The sequence below is a fragment of the Heterodontus francisci genome, chromosome 10 (genome assembly GCF_036365525.1).
Source record: "Heterodontus francisci isolate sHetFra1 chromosome 10, sHetFra1.hap1, whole genome shotgun sequence".
NCBI classification, from domain to species: Eukaryota; Metazoa; Chordata; class Chondrichthyes; order Heterodontiformes; family Heterodontidae; genus Heterodontus; species Heterodontus francisci.
In genome coordinates this window covers 22,752,403-22,767,524 of record NC_090380.1, presented here as the reverse complement: position 1 = coordinate 22,767,524, position 15,122 = coordinate 22,752,403, and the positions used below count along the sequence as shown (strand labels likewise).

The 15,122-nt window shown below is 43.7% G+C and overlaps 1 protein-coding gene across 8 annotated transcripts in view; it reads right to left on the bottom strand.

The window, feature by feature from the left end:
• The window catches only part of dgkh (diacylglycerol kinase, eta), a 640,503-nt gene that overhangs the window by 402,899 nt on the left and 222,482 nt on the right, over window positions 1-15,122 (bottom strand). The gene's annotated exons all lie outside the window — the stretch shown is intronic.

The window sequence follows — 15,122 nt, the reverse complement described above, 5'->3', positions numbered from 1 at the left end:
ACTTCTGTGGGTGGTATTTAATGCGCCTCCCCGTGGAGTGTTTGGAGGCAGGGAAAGCATTTAATTGGGCAGGATGGTGACCCTGCCACCTTCCCATCTACATCCCAATTAAGTCCGTGCCCATGGACAGCCTTCCCGCCCCGCTGCCAATTGAGGTCCTTAAGGGGCAATTAATGCCCAATTAAGAGCATCTTCCTGCCGCCACTGTTACTAACTCAGCGGCAGGCAGGCCAGTTGCCACTCGGGGAGTACGACATGCAAACCCGTGTGGGATTGCTTGTGGTGTCCTGGGGGTGGGGGGTTGGCATCCCTTGTTCAATAACACTCATTGGCCGTTCGAGGGACCCAACATCAGGATTGGGGGGACTTGCTGAGAGCCACCCCCCTCTCCTTGCTGCCGACCCCCCTACACCCCTCTTCCAGTGACCCATATCCCGCGAAACCCTTCCCGCCATCACTTACCTCTGGCCTGCATTGCTCCGCCATCCGGGGCCTCTGATGGATGTCCTTCCGGCAGCAGATACCACCTCACCGGTGACGCTGCCAAGCCGAAGCGCTGCCGGCCTCTGATTGGCCAGCAGCTCTCAGCAGGCAGGCCTTCCCATCCCCGTGGTTCTGATCCCAGGAAAGGCCCACCGGTAGCCCCTCAAATGCCTGAATGGCTCTTGATACGACGGGTCTTCTCCAAAGGAGGCGTCGTGAGTCTCTCGCCGGCTCTCCAGCCAGTGGCCGAGACCCCAGTCACCTCTATAGAAATCCAACCCCCGCCCCGTATCTCTGTTACAGACAGCCAGAGTAAAGTGTTTACTGGGTCACTGTTACATTTAAAAACAGGGCAAAATGGCTGCACCCACGGGATACATCAAAAAGCTCGGAACGTATGAGAGAGCTCGAGAAATATTCCTTTCATGCATTGAAAGAATGGATATGTTCTTCAGAGCTAATAATATATTAGAACTCGAAGGTGAAAGTGAAGAGGCCCAAACTCAGAATAAGGCAATACTTGAGCGCAAGAAAGCAATTTTACTGACAGAGATTGGCCCGAAAATGTATGGCAAACTAACAAATCGTCTTCCTCCCAACGAGCCAAAGATATGCCATTCAAAATAATTATCACCAAGTTGGAGGAATATTTTAATCCTAAGCCACTAGAGGTAGTGGAAAGCTGCAAATTTGGAATCAGAAACCAGAGGAGTAGCAAAACAGTTGGTGAGTATATTGTGGCACTGAAGAATTTATTACATTGCTAATTTGGTACATTCTTAGACCATGCATTACAAGACAGATTCATCTGTGGATTGGTGGTTGAAAGAATCCAGTCTAAGTTACTAAACACGCAAAATCTTACATTTGAGCTAGCGTGTAAGATTGCTTCTACCATCGAGATGACATCATAGAATGCTTGAGAATTTCAACAACAACTTACAACTTACATTTATATAGCACCTTTAATATAATAAAATGTCTCAAAGTGCTTTACAGGAATATTATAAAACAAAGTGTGAGACTGAGCCACAAAAGGAGACATCAGGTCAGATGACCAAAAGCTAGGTCAAAGAGGTCGGTTTTAAGGATTGTCTTAAGGGAGGAAAGTGAGGTGGAGAGGCTGAGAGGTGTACGGAGGGTATTCCAGAGCTTGGGACCTAGGCAACTAAAGGCGCGGCCACCAATAGTGGAGTGATTAAAATCAGGGATGATTAAGAGGCCAGAATTAGGGTTGTGGGGCTGGAGGAGATTACAGAGATAGGGAGGTGCGAGGCCATGGAGGGATTTGAAAACAAGGATGAGAGTTTTAAAATCAAGATATTGCTTGAATGGGAGCCAGTGTAGGTCAGCGATCACAGGGGTGACAGGGGAATGGGACTTGGTGCAAGTTAAGACATGGGCAACAGGGTTTTGGATGACCTACTACTGGATGTCCACTATCAGAAGGTTCCTGCCAAGTCTAAAGTGGGATCTAAAGTGGGAGACCTGATCAGAAGCACGCTGTTGGTAAAACTTTAGTGACTAGTTATCGCTGTAATGGCAACTACATGGCACAGGCATGTAAATACATAAATGCCAAATGTTTTAATTGCCAAAAGACAGGTCATATTGCAACTGCTTGCTTAGCGAAGGCCAAAGTAGGAAAGAGAACTCTTTCCAGTGGTCATGCAAAACAGCAAATTCAGAAGGGCAATGTTCACATTCTTGAAGTGAATCCAGAGTGCCGAAGCGAAAAGGAGCTAGGGCTGTATGGCATTTATGCCACTAAGAATCACTCAAATAACAGACTTCTGTACAAAGGTGTTGGTAAATCAACACAACATCAACATGAACTTCGATATGGCTGCAGATTGCTCCATTATGAGTGAAGATATGTACGAGAGCAAATTCAGTGACGTAACTCTAACTGACAGCACAGTTCAGTTGAAAACCTACTCTGGTGAGGTATTAGAAATATGTGGAGAAATGGAGTGCAAAGTCCATTATAAAGGCAAGTCTCTCAAGTTACCCATTGTTGTAGTGAGATATGTCAACAAACCAACATTAATGGGAAGAGACTGGCTTTGTAAGCTGAAGTTAGACTGGAAGCATGTTTTCCAAGTTGAGATAGCCAATAAGTTTGACCAGCTATTGAATAGTTACAGGAACATTTTCAAGAATAACTAGGAAAGTGTGAAAACGCAAATCCAGATTAGGCCTGATGCAAAACCAGTATATTGCAAGGCTAGGTTAGTTCCCTATGTTCTCAAAATCCATGTTGAAGAGTTGCTAAATAAGTTAGAAAGGAATAGTATGCTTGTGAAAACTGATCAGTGATTGGGCAAACCCAGTTGTAGTCTTACCCAAAACTATGTTAGGACTACCAAGTCAGAACCAGGCAATGGATGATGAGCAATATCCACTACCAACTTCTCAAGATTTATATGCGGAGTTAGCGGATACAAGCTGTTCACAAAATTGGATTTGTCCCATGCTTATGCACAGCTTAATGTGGATCAAGGGAGTCAGCAGTATCTCATGATAAACACACACATGGGGTTATATTCCTACACAAAGCTGCCCTATGGTATGAAGCCTTCTCCAAAAATCTTCCAAGCTACACAGGATAAGATTTTGCAAGGAGTGCTGCATTGCTTGTGCAGTCAGGATGATATGTTGGTCGCAACAAGAATCTTCAAGTGTTGGATGAAGTGTTAAAAAAGACTCAATGATCACAATGTGAAGTTGAAAAAGAGTAAGTGTGCTTTCGTGCAATCTGAGGTAGCGTATCTTGGATTGAAAATCAATGAAAAGGACAACAACCAGTGAAAGAGAAGACAGGCAATAGTCACTGCCCTAAAGCCAAAAGATATGTCTGAGCTTAGATCTTTTCTAGGCATGATTCAATACTACTTGCAATTTCTGCCTGAGCTTGCAACAGTGTTAGTTAGCTCCACTACATGAATTGTTGAAGAAAGATGTGAAATGGGAATAGTCTAAATCACAACTTATGATACCTGTAAGGGAAGATTGACCAGTGATGCACTACTCATTCATTACAACACAAATCATGACCTGAAGCTAGCATATGATGTTTCAAACTAAGGAGCGGAGCAGTGATCAGTCATGCCATGGATGGTGATCAAGAGAAGCCAATAGCATTAGCATCACGTACCCTGGCCAAGAGTGAACGCAACTACATGCAGATAGAAAAGGAAGTGTGTTGAATCAGCTTCAGAATCAAAACGTTTCACCAGTTTTTGTTGGGTAGAAACAGATCATAAACCCCAAGTAGCTATTCTGGATCCGAAGTCTGCAATACCGACAATCGCAGCGTCAAGGATGCAGCAGTGGGCGGTATTTCTCTCGCAATCTTCACAATAAGAGTTGTGGATGAGGACTTTCCAATCACTGCGACTGAAATTGCAGCTGGAACTCAGAAAGACCTAATTTTAAAAAGAGTCTACAAACAGACTTTGAATGGTTGGACAGAGTTTGAGCAGTGTCGAGACAAGGAATTGAAACCATTCCACAATTGACCTAACGAGTTGTCATGTGAACAGGGATGCATTAAGTGGGGTCACAGAGTGGTGGCACCTAGTTCTTTAAAAGACAAGATTCTGGCAAAACTTCATACTGAACACATGGGTATAGTTAGCATGAAATCCATAGTCAGAAGTTTTGTTTATTGGCCTGGTCTAGACAGTGATCTAGAATCATTGGTTAGCAAATGTACCATTTGTCAAAACTGCAGGAATAAGCTGCCAAAAATTCCTTTACAAACACGGTCATTGGTGGCTCGTCCATTTCAAAGAGTGCATGTAGACTTTTGTGAAAAGGCAGTGACAATTTCTTGGTGCTTACCGACAGTCACGCTAGTATATGGGTCAAAACACCATTGCTGAAAGGATAATAGATGAGTTTTGCTTGTTGTGGTTTACTGGAGGAGCTTGTCACCCTCACTCCTCCATATCATCTGGCATCAAATAGATCAGCAGAAAGATCTGTGAGAATAGTCAAGGAAGCATTCAAGAAGCAAATGCTGCATGGATGTTCAAGTTTCAGCATGAAACAGAGATTGCTAATTTTCTACTTAAGTATAGAACACCTCCACACTCAACTACAGGGTGTACACCTGCTGAGCTCTTAATGAAGCAAAGACTAAGAACAGGTTTGAGTTTGATTCTACTAAATTTGACTGCTAAGGCTGAACGAAAACAGTTCCATCAGAAATGTCAGTATGGTACAAATAAAACAGAACGCATTTTCAGGAGGATGTTCATGTTCCGAGTCCCCCTCGCATGTCACACAAATGGGATGTGGGAAATGCCATAGCAGTTTGCGATACTAAGAGATACCTAGTTGAATTGGTGGAAAAGTGAGAAGCGTTCATGTAGATCACATGTTCCCAGTGAGAGATGATCCAAAACTTGAGCATGACTTACTTAATAACGAGCTTCTGCCAGAATGCGAGCCAGTTCAAACTTCAGTGTCTGAACTACCAGTTTCAGAAAAAGAAAAAAGATTTTCTGTAAGTCCTGAACTGAAACCAGAATGTCCAAAACCTAACACGACATCAAAACCTGTGAGAGGATCAGGAAGACTTGGTAAACCAGTTGTTGGACTTGATTTATAGATACTGTTTAAAGAAAAAGAGTCAGTTGTTATTTTGCCAAGTCTGCATATTCTCAGGAAATGGAAGGGAGGGAGGAACTCAAGAAAATTACAATCACCAGGGAAATGGTACTGAACAAATTGTTGGAGCTGCGGGCTGATAAGTCCCTGGGTCCTGATGGACTTCATCCTCGGGTCTTAAAAGAAGTGGCTAGCGAGATAGTTGATGTGTTAGTTTTAATTTTCCAAAATTCTCTAGATTCAGGGAAGGTTCCGCTCGATTGGAAAATAGCGAATGTAACGCCTTTATTCAAAAAGGGAGGGATACAGAAAACAGGATACTACAGGCCAGTTAGCTTAACATCTGTCTGAAGGAAAATGTTAGAAGCTATTATTAAAGACGTTATAGCAGGGAACTTAGAAACATTCAAGGTAATCAGGCAGAGTCAACATGGTTTTGTGAAAGGGAAATCATGTTTAACCAATTTATTGGAGTTCTTTGAGGGAGTTACATGTGCTGTGGTTGAAGGGGAACCAGTAGATGTATTGTACTTAAATTTCCAGAAGGCATTTGATAAGGTGCCACATCAAAGGTTATTGCAAAAAATAAAAGCTCATGGTGTAGGGAGTAACATATCGGCATGGATAGAAGATTGGCTAGCTAACAGGAAACAAAGAGTAGGCATAAATGGGTCATTTTATGGTTGGCAAGATGTAACGAGTGGTGTGACACAGGGATCAGTGCTGGGGCCTCAACCTTTTACAATTTATATAAATGACTTAGATGAAGGGACCAAAGGTATGGTTGCTAAATTTGCTGATGACACAAAGATAGGTAGGAAAGTACCTTGTGAAGAGGACATAAGGAGGCTACAAAGGGATAGAGATAGGTTAAGTGAGTGGGCAAAAATCTGGCAAATGGAGTATAATGTGGGAAAATGCGAAGTTGTTCATTTTGGCAGGAAGAATACAAAGAAGCATATTATCTAAAAGGTGAGATATTGCGGAGCTCTGAGATGCAGAGAGATCATTGTGTCCCAGTGCATGAATCGCATAAGGTTAGCATGCAGGTACCGCATGTAATTAGGAAAGCTAATCGAATGTTATCATTTATCGCAAGAGGAATTGAATACAAAAGTAGGGAGGTTATGCTTCAGCTTTACAGGACATTGGTGAGACCACATCTGGAGTACTTTGTACAGTATTGGTCTCCTTATTTAAGGAAGGATGTAAAGGCATTGGAAGCAGTACAGAGAAGGTTTACTAGACTGATACCTGGAATGGGCAGGCAATCTTGTAAGGAAAGATTGGACAGGCTAGGCTTGTATCTGCTGGAATTTAGAAGAGTAAGAGGCGACGTGAAAGAAATATATAAGATCCTGAGGGGTCGCGACAGGGTGGATGTGGAAAGGATGTTCCCCCTTGTGGGAGAATCTAGAACCAGGGGTCACTGTTTAAAAATAAGAGGTCACCCATTTAAGACAGAGATGAGGAGAAAATTTCTCTCTCAGAAGGTTGAGAGTCTTTGGAATTCTCTTCCTCAAAAGGCAGTGGAAGCAGAGTCTTTGAATATTTTTAAGGCAGAGGTAGATAGATTCTTGATAAGCAAGGGGTTGGAAGGTTATCAGGGGTAGGTGGAAATGTGGAGAAATCAGTTCAGCCATGGACTGATTGAATGGCGGAGCAGGCTTGAGGGGCCGAGTAGCCTACTCCTGCTCCTAATTCATATGTTCATAGTGTACCTGTAAATAGTTTATTTTAAAAAATGTTTTTAAAGGCAGAAGAGTGTAATGTATTCCGATATTATGAGCACGCCCAGTGCGTGATGATGTCATTAAACATGTGACCTAGCCATCTTGGTGCCCATCTTTCTTTATAAGTTCCTCGCAATATATAACAGCTTCAGTCCCTGATCTCCTGGGATCCAGTGCCTCTCCTAGCCTCTCTTACTTCTTACCTAAGCTCTTTCCCATTGTTGTCACTAAATCCACTCTAGCCTACCCCAATACCTTCAGCTCCTCACACGCTCTTTCAAGCCTCTGTCCTAGCCATTACACATGCCCCACCTCCCTTGCAGCCCAACTCCAATTTAACAAACTTACAGGGCTGTTTAGTCTCCTCTCCCTCACTGCTCCAGTAGCAAAACGCAATACACGCCTGCAGCACTAACATCACAGCTCCATAAAAGAAAAAATCTTGCATTTATATAGCAACTTTCCTGACCTCAGAAGGCCCAAAGTAATTTACAAACAATTAAGTACTGCTGTGAGGTAGGAAATACTACTGTAAATTTGTGCACATCATGATCCTACAAACAGTAATGTGATAATGACCAGATCAACTGATGGATAAATGTTGGCCAGGACACCAGGGATAACTTCCCAGTGTTCTTCAAAATGGTGCCATGGGGCAGTTTACATCCACTTGAGAAGTTTAGCCTCTCATCGGAAAGACAATACCTCCAACAGTGCAGCACTCCCTCACTGCAGTGTCAACCTGAACTTGAACCTACGACCTTCTGACAGAGGCGATGATGCTGTACATAATCAACAAGTTTAAAAAAAAAATTGTTTAAACCCTTATTTATGGGCATTAGACATTTCAGTTAATGAGGGAGGAAAATGACATGACTTTACAAAGAGAAGTATCCCGAGTAATTTAATTGGGTTCCGACCAAAGTGTGATGATGAACTGGTTTTTCCATTGTAACTGCTGGAATAATGATTTTAGATCAGGGCAGACATGCTTTAAGTGTCCCCGAGGCACCCACATCTTGTCGCCAGCTCAGGACTCAGGGTCAGGCAGGGACAGGGATGGGGGATAAGTGGTAATGGGAGGAAGGATTAGAATATGGGGAAAGGAGAGAAGAAAAGGGAAAGAGCAGGATATGGGGGAAAGTGCGGGATGGAGAAAGAGGGGGATGGGGCGGTGAGGTTGTGGGGTGCAAGTGGTGGTCGGGAAGGGTGTGGAATGAGAGGGCCAGGGCATGGTTAGGGGAGCGAAGTGCAATGGGAGCACAGGAATAGAGCAGAAATGGGAGCCAAGGCTAGATAGAGAATGGGGCATCAGATACAGTTGGAGGTGAGGGACAGAACGGGATTGTGGATAAAGAAGAGTGCAGACAGAAGCAGTCTGGGGGTGAGAAAGGAGACGGTGCTTTGGGGGTGAGGAAGTGGGGATGGCGCAAAGAGGAAATGGGGAGCCAAGGTAAAATGGGGTGGTGGCGGCGAGAGGGTATGCGACTTTGGGAATAGCAAGTGAAAGGGGTCAGGGATAAGGGGGAATGCGGTCCGGGAGGCAGAGTTGGTAATGGGGATTGGGAGATAGAGGGGGAAAAGCATTTAAGAGATAGAGCAAGAATATGGCTGTGAGCGAATGGGGGTTGGAGAGTGAGAGACACCAGGGAATGGGGGTCAGTGAAAGGGAGATTGGGGAATGGGGGTCAGGGAAAGAGGGAGATTGGGGAATGGGGGTCAGGGAAAGAGGGAGATTGGGGAATGGGAGTCAGGGAGAGAGGGAGACTGGGGGATGGGTGTCAGGGAGAGAGGGAGACTGGGGGATGGGTGTCAAAGAGAGAGAGAGACGCAGCACTGAGTTTAGGACAGGTTTGTGTGAAATGCCACAAGGACTGAGCTCATTGTCTTACATGTACCAGCCAGCTTTGGCATGTGAAAGCCAAGTCCAGAACAGAGGGACATTAGACGTAGTATTCAGTTTGATTGTCAGATGGTTACAGAATTACAACAAGTTAAAGGGAGGATATGAGGATATTACACCTATTGTTCCCAGTTCCGTATAGTCGGATGTAAGACATCAGACCCCTTTCCTACCCTGAGTGGCGTGAAACAGGGCTGTGTTGTCGCACCTACACTGTTTGGGATCTTCTTCTCCCTGCTGCTCTCTCATGCGTTCAAGTCTTCAGAAGAAGGAATTTTCCTCCACACAAGATCAGGTGGCAGCTTGTTCAACCTTGCCCGTCTAAGAGCGAAGACCAAAGTACGGAAAGTCCTCATCAGGGAACTCCTCTTTGCTGACGATGCTGCATTAACATCTCACACTGAAGAGTGTCTGCAGAGACTCATCAACAGGTTTGCGGCTGCCTGCAACAAATTTGGCCTAACCATCAGCCTCAAGAAAACGAACATCATGGGGAAGGACGTCAGAAATGCCCCATCCATAAATTTCGGCGACCACACTCAGGAAGTGGTTCAAGAGTTCACCTACCTAGGCTCAACTATCACCAGTAACCTGTCTCTCGATGCAGAAATCAACAAGCGCATGGGAAAGGCTTCCACTGCTATGTCCAGACTGGCCAAGAGAGTGTGGGAAAATGGCACACTGACACAGAACACAAAAGTCCAAGTGTATCAAGCCTCTGTCCTCAATATCTTGCTCTACGGCGGCGAGGCCTGGACAACGTACGTCAGCCAAGAGCGACGTCTCAATTCATTCCATCTTCGCTGCCTCCGGAGAATCCTTGGCATCAGGTGGCAGAACCGTATCTCCAACGCAGAAGTCCTCGAGGCGGCCAACATCCCCAGCATATACACCCTACTAAGTCAGCGGCGCCTGAGATGGCTTGGCCATGTGAGCCACATGGAAGATGGCAGGATCCCCAAGGACACATTGTACAGCGAGCTCGTCACTGGTATCAGACCCACTGGCCGTCCTTGTCTCCGCTTTAAAGACGTCTGCAAACGCGACATGAAGTCCTGTGACACTGATCACAAGTCGTGGGAGTCAGTTGCCAGCGATCGCCAGAGCTGGCGGGCAACTATAAAGGCAGGGCTAAAGTGTGGCGAGTCGAAGAGACTTAGCAGTTGGCAGGAAAAAAGGCAGAAGCGCAAGGAGAGAGCCAACTGTGTAACAGCCCTGTCAACCAATTTTATCTGCAGCTGGAAGAGTCTGCCACTCTAGAATTGGCCTTTATAGCCACTCCAGGCGCTGCTTCACAAACCACTGACTACCTCCAGGTGCTTACCCATTGTCTCTTGAGACAAGGAGGCCAAAGAAGACATATAGACTATCGAGTTACTGTATAAATGTAGGTTTTGAAGGGAATCTGAGTGTTACCAGTATACTAATAGTTATTGATGCAATTTCAATAAGTTACCATTAATTACTGCTGGAATCATAGTTCCTTCCATCTCTGGTTTCCCCTCTGAGAATCCCTCCCCAAGCTTCAGTATCCCATTCTCCCATCCTGCAAATTCCCCTCTTCCTTGGTTCCCCTTTTCCCCACCGCTCTTCTCTCAGTTTCCCCACCTTCAATTTCCCATCTGTCCCTCCCTCAGTTTTCCCACCCTTCAGTTTTCCCTCTTCCCCTCCCTCAGTTTCTCCTCCTTCCCACCCCTTGGTTTCCCCACCCTCAGTTTTCCCTCCTCCTCTCCCTCAGTATTCGTTCTTCTCCTCCCTCGGCTTCCTCTCTTCCCCTCCCTTGGTTTCCCCATTCTCAGTTTCTCCACCCTCACTTTCCTCTCTGCCCCTCCCTCACGTTCCCCCCTTTGCCTGCTCTCGGGTGGCCTTCTAGTTCTGTTGCTGCTGCCAAACCGCAAACAAAGACTCTCAAAGGTAAATGTAATAACATTTGCAGACCTTGTGCAACCAGTTGTCACGTGATCAAACATAATGTGATCAGTTCTCATGTGGTTAGTTGTTACATGGTCAGATATAATGTGATCAGACATCCCGTAGTAATTCCATCTAATCTGTGTTGGCAACCCTAAGATATTACTTCAGACAAATACAAACAGACAGAAATGAATATCCCAGATATTCAGCACTATCCAATCTTGAAAGGCTAACATATTTAGAGCCCCAACATCAACACAGACATACTCCAATTCTAATCAAGGAATGAGATATAGACCTATAGATAAAAAGCAGATACAAATCACCACAGAGAATTAACTTGCAGACAATGAATGAAGAAAATAATAAAGCATTACAAACACGTAAAGTGATAGAAACAATAATTACCCCCAAATAAAAACACATTTGTGTAAACAAAAACATAGAAATATGGTGTACATGGCAACACACACAAAGACAAAAGAATACTTGCACAGGACTTATCATCAGTGCTACAAGAGATCTGGTATGGCAGTCTCTTCCTATCCACATGAACCTTACATCCTGTGTCATGAATTTTGAGTAATGCTTTCATTTCAAACTTATAATCTAAAAATCCTATTCCAGCATTTGTTATCACTTCAGCATCATCACACTTTGGTCTGAATTCAATCAAATTACTCAAATTGCTTTTTTAAATTCAATATTTCGCCCTCATTAACTGAAATATCTAATACTCAAAAATAAGGGTTTAAACAAAATTTTTTAAAATGTAAATTAAGTATTTCACAACATCATTGCCTGAGTCAAAAGATCGTGGGTTCAAGTTCCAGTCAGAGAGTTCAGCAAGAAATCTGGGCTGACACCCTACTACAGAGGTGCTGTCTTTTAGGTGAGATATTAAACCGAGGCCCCACTTGCTCTCTTTCTCAGGTGGATGTTAGAGATCCCAAAGCACTACTTTGAAGATCGGGGGAGTAACCCAGATGTCCTAGCCAATCTTTACCCCTCAACCAATGTCACTAAGACAAATTACCTGGTCATCATCACATTGCTGTTTGTGAAACCTTGATATGCAGAAATTGTCCACCGCATTGCCACACATCACAATAGAGACTACAATTCCAAAATAAAGTATTTTATTGGTTGTAAATTTCTTTGGGACATCCTGAGGTCATGAAAGGCACTACAGAAATGCAAGTCTGTCTTTTCTTTCTATCATACTTTTCTTTTTAGGTTCCTAATACCTCCATTAAAGACTTTTAGTTGAAGGCTGCAACGAATCGCAAAAACCTGAATCTAAATTTGATGCTGGAGCACAGAGCCATGTCTCTGAGCTGAAGACAAATCTTGCAGTCCGAGTATATCCTGTGAATGTCTTAGTAGCTGGTCAAATGATAGAAACAATGAAAAAAGCATTCTAACAAAATCTATTTGATTACTTTTTTTTCAAATAATTTTGAAAACCAGAGAACAAACCTTGGTTAAGCTAAAGTTTATACTGAGTGAAAAAAGTCTTAGGAAGAGCTGTGCTTGCAATGAGTTAGACAGAAACACAAAGAAAATATTCGCTCAATCTAATTAATTTTTTTCAAAAACTGAATTGAATTTTCAAAGTTAACACAAAGGCTTTGATTATCACCTGTTCTGTTGACAGATAAAAAATTTAAGTTTTCTAATTAGTGGCATGTGTGAGAGCGACAGAGAAACGAGAAAGAGAGGAAAAATAAAAGAGACAGCACAAGCAGGTACGCATTGAAGAAACACATTTAGGAACCAATTTCAAAACACCAAATTTAATTTTTGCGAATAAAAACAAAAAAATACTAGAAATACTCAGCAGGTCTGGCAGCAACTGTGGAGAGAGAAACAGAGTTAACGTCCGAAAGGTGATCAACCTGAAATGTTAACACTGTTTCTCACTCCACAGTTGCCATATCTGCTGAGTATTTCCAGCATTTTCTGTTTTTATTTCAGATTTCCAGCATTAGCAGTATTTTGTTTTTGTATTAATTTATGCAAAGATGCCTTAGAAAGTTATAAACCTGCCATCATTGCCAAAGGGAAAGAAAAATACACCAGCAGAGCAAATGCTATACTCCCACATCTACCAAACCTCTAAAATGCTGCCAAACGCAGGTTCCCCTCCATGCTGATGCCACAACAAAGGACACCCACATACTGACAAAACTTCAGTAGTCCCATCCCAGTTCTGCCAAATATCAGTTATCCAATTGCCATACTGTTACTTACCAAAGAGCTACAAAGACTCATGGACTGTCTCTCCCGTGCCTGTAACTTGTTGTCCTGGACTATAAGGATTGGCCTTCACCGCCACCAGCAAAGGTGCAACAACAGAAGGCGCCCCACCTAAATGGATTGTTTGCTGCGTGTCCAGCATCTTTTGTAGATGGAAGGGTGCTGACCATAATCATAACTGTTACTGATCTATATGCTGGACCTTGGCAATGTCCTTCACAAATATGAGCTTACCAGACTTTTCCACCTTCTACTCTTTGACTCCATACCCAACCATCTATCCCACTATTTCCATGACATCAAGTCCTCCAACTCAACACCAACAAGACCAAATCCATCTTATTTAGCCCTTACCAGAAACACTGGCAAGCTGGACTCCAAATCCAACCTCTATCTCAGTTGCTTACTGAGAGTGAACCATCAGGTGATCCAAACCCCAGTTCATCGCTAAATCTTAGAACTACATTAATCTATGCCCATACCTCATTCCTACCATTGTTGAAAGTCTTATCCACAGTTTTCTCATCACAAGACTCACCTGCTCCTATGCATTCCCTGCCAGCATCTGCAGCTCTACTCATCAGAGCTTTGTAGTGTATATCCTATCTGACACAACGTCTAGCACACCCAACAGTCTCCACTTTCTGAATTCCACTGGCACCCTTCCCCCCAGTAAAAACGCTTTCAAATCTTTGTCTTTAAATCTCTCGACGACCAGTGCTATTTTCCAAGGCTCTATGCCTTAAAACATACTCTGCACTTCTTACAACTCTAATCTACTGCCACCCCACCTGTCAATCTGCTCCACTATAACTGGCAGAGCCACCAGCCATCATTCTTCCTGCCCTATGAGACTCCCAAAACCCCACCATCTTGCAACAGCTCTCGCCCGCTTCAAAATCCTCCCTATGTTCTCTCCTACTGTCTGCTCAGGGCTCACCTGACCTCACAATTGTGATGTGAAATGTGCCATGTAAATTAAAGTTGTTCCTTGCTGTCTCTACTGAAGTCACGAGCATATTTCAAATGAATGTGTTGACGTTTTTCCAAGGAATACCTGATGAAATCTTCACTACCACACTTATTGATCAGGTCACAATTAGTAAGTAACCAGAGGAATTCCTCATTGACAGTACACAGAGGAATCATGAACCCCATTTAATAGCAAGAGGAGGGGCGGCGCAGTGGTTAGCACCGCAGCCTCACAGCTCCAGCGACCCGGGTTCAATTCTGGGTACTGCCTGTGTGGAATTTGCAAGTTCTCCCTGTGTCTGCGTGGGTTTCCTCCGGGTGCTCCGGTTTCCTCCCACATGCCAAAGACTTGCAGGTTGATAGGTAAATTGGCCATTAGCAATTGCCCCTAGTATGGGTAGGTGGTAGGGAAATATAGGGACAGGTGAGGATGTGGTAGGAATATGGCATTGGTATAGGATTATTATAAATGGGTGGTTGATGGTTGGCACAGACTCGGTGGGCCGAAGGGCCTGTTTCAGCGCTGTATCTCTAAACTAAGGAGCTCTTACCACACTCCGTGACCGGATGAATTCTTACCCCAGTGATAGTGACCGGAGGCATCCTTACTCCCCAAATGATTTAATTTTCAGACTGTCAGGTGAGGGGAAAAAAATCACAAAGAGTTATCTCAATGGGCTAAATGAAACTCCTGCACGAGTATCAGTCTTGGCCCAGTGATAGCAGCTTTGAAGCAGTATGTTGTGAGTTCAAGCCCCACTCTAGAGACTTCAGCAAGTAAACTCAGTTGGCACTTAACTGGAGAACTGACGAGTGCTGTCGAAGTTGGCATTTTTAAGGCGAGACTTTAAACTGAGGTTCTGTCTGCCATGGAGATTCCACGGCACTATTCGTAAAAGAGCAGGGGAATTCTCCTGGTTTCCTGGCCAAAACTTATCCCTCAACTATTTAAAATTAGATTAACTGGCCATTGATCTCATTGCTATTTGTGGAACCTTGCTCTGTGAAAATTGCCTGATGCATTTCCCCATATTTAACAGTCAATACATTTCAAAAGCATTTCGTTGACTGTGAAGTACTTTGGGATGTTCTAAGGTCATGAAAGATACTATACAAGTTCTTTCTTACATAAAATGTGTGCACTAATGCTGCAATGGGCATTGCAAGAGTTTCAAAGGGAATCTAATAGTTTAGCTTGTTATGAAAGTGGTTCTGTTTTTTGGTAAAAATATTTTTTAAAG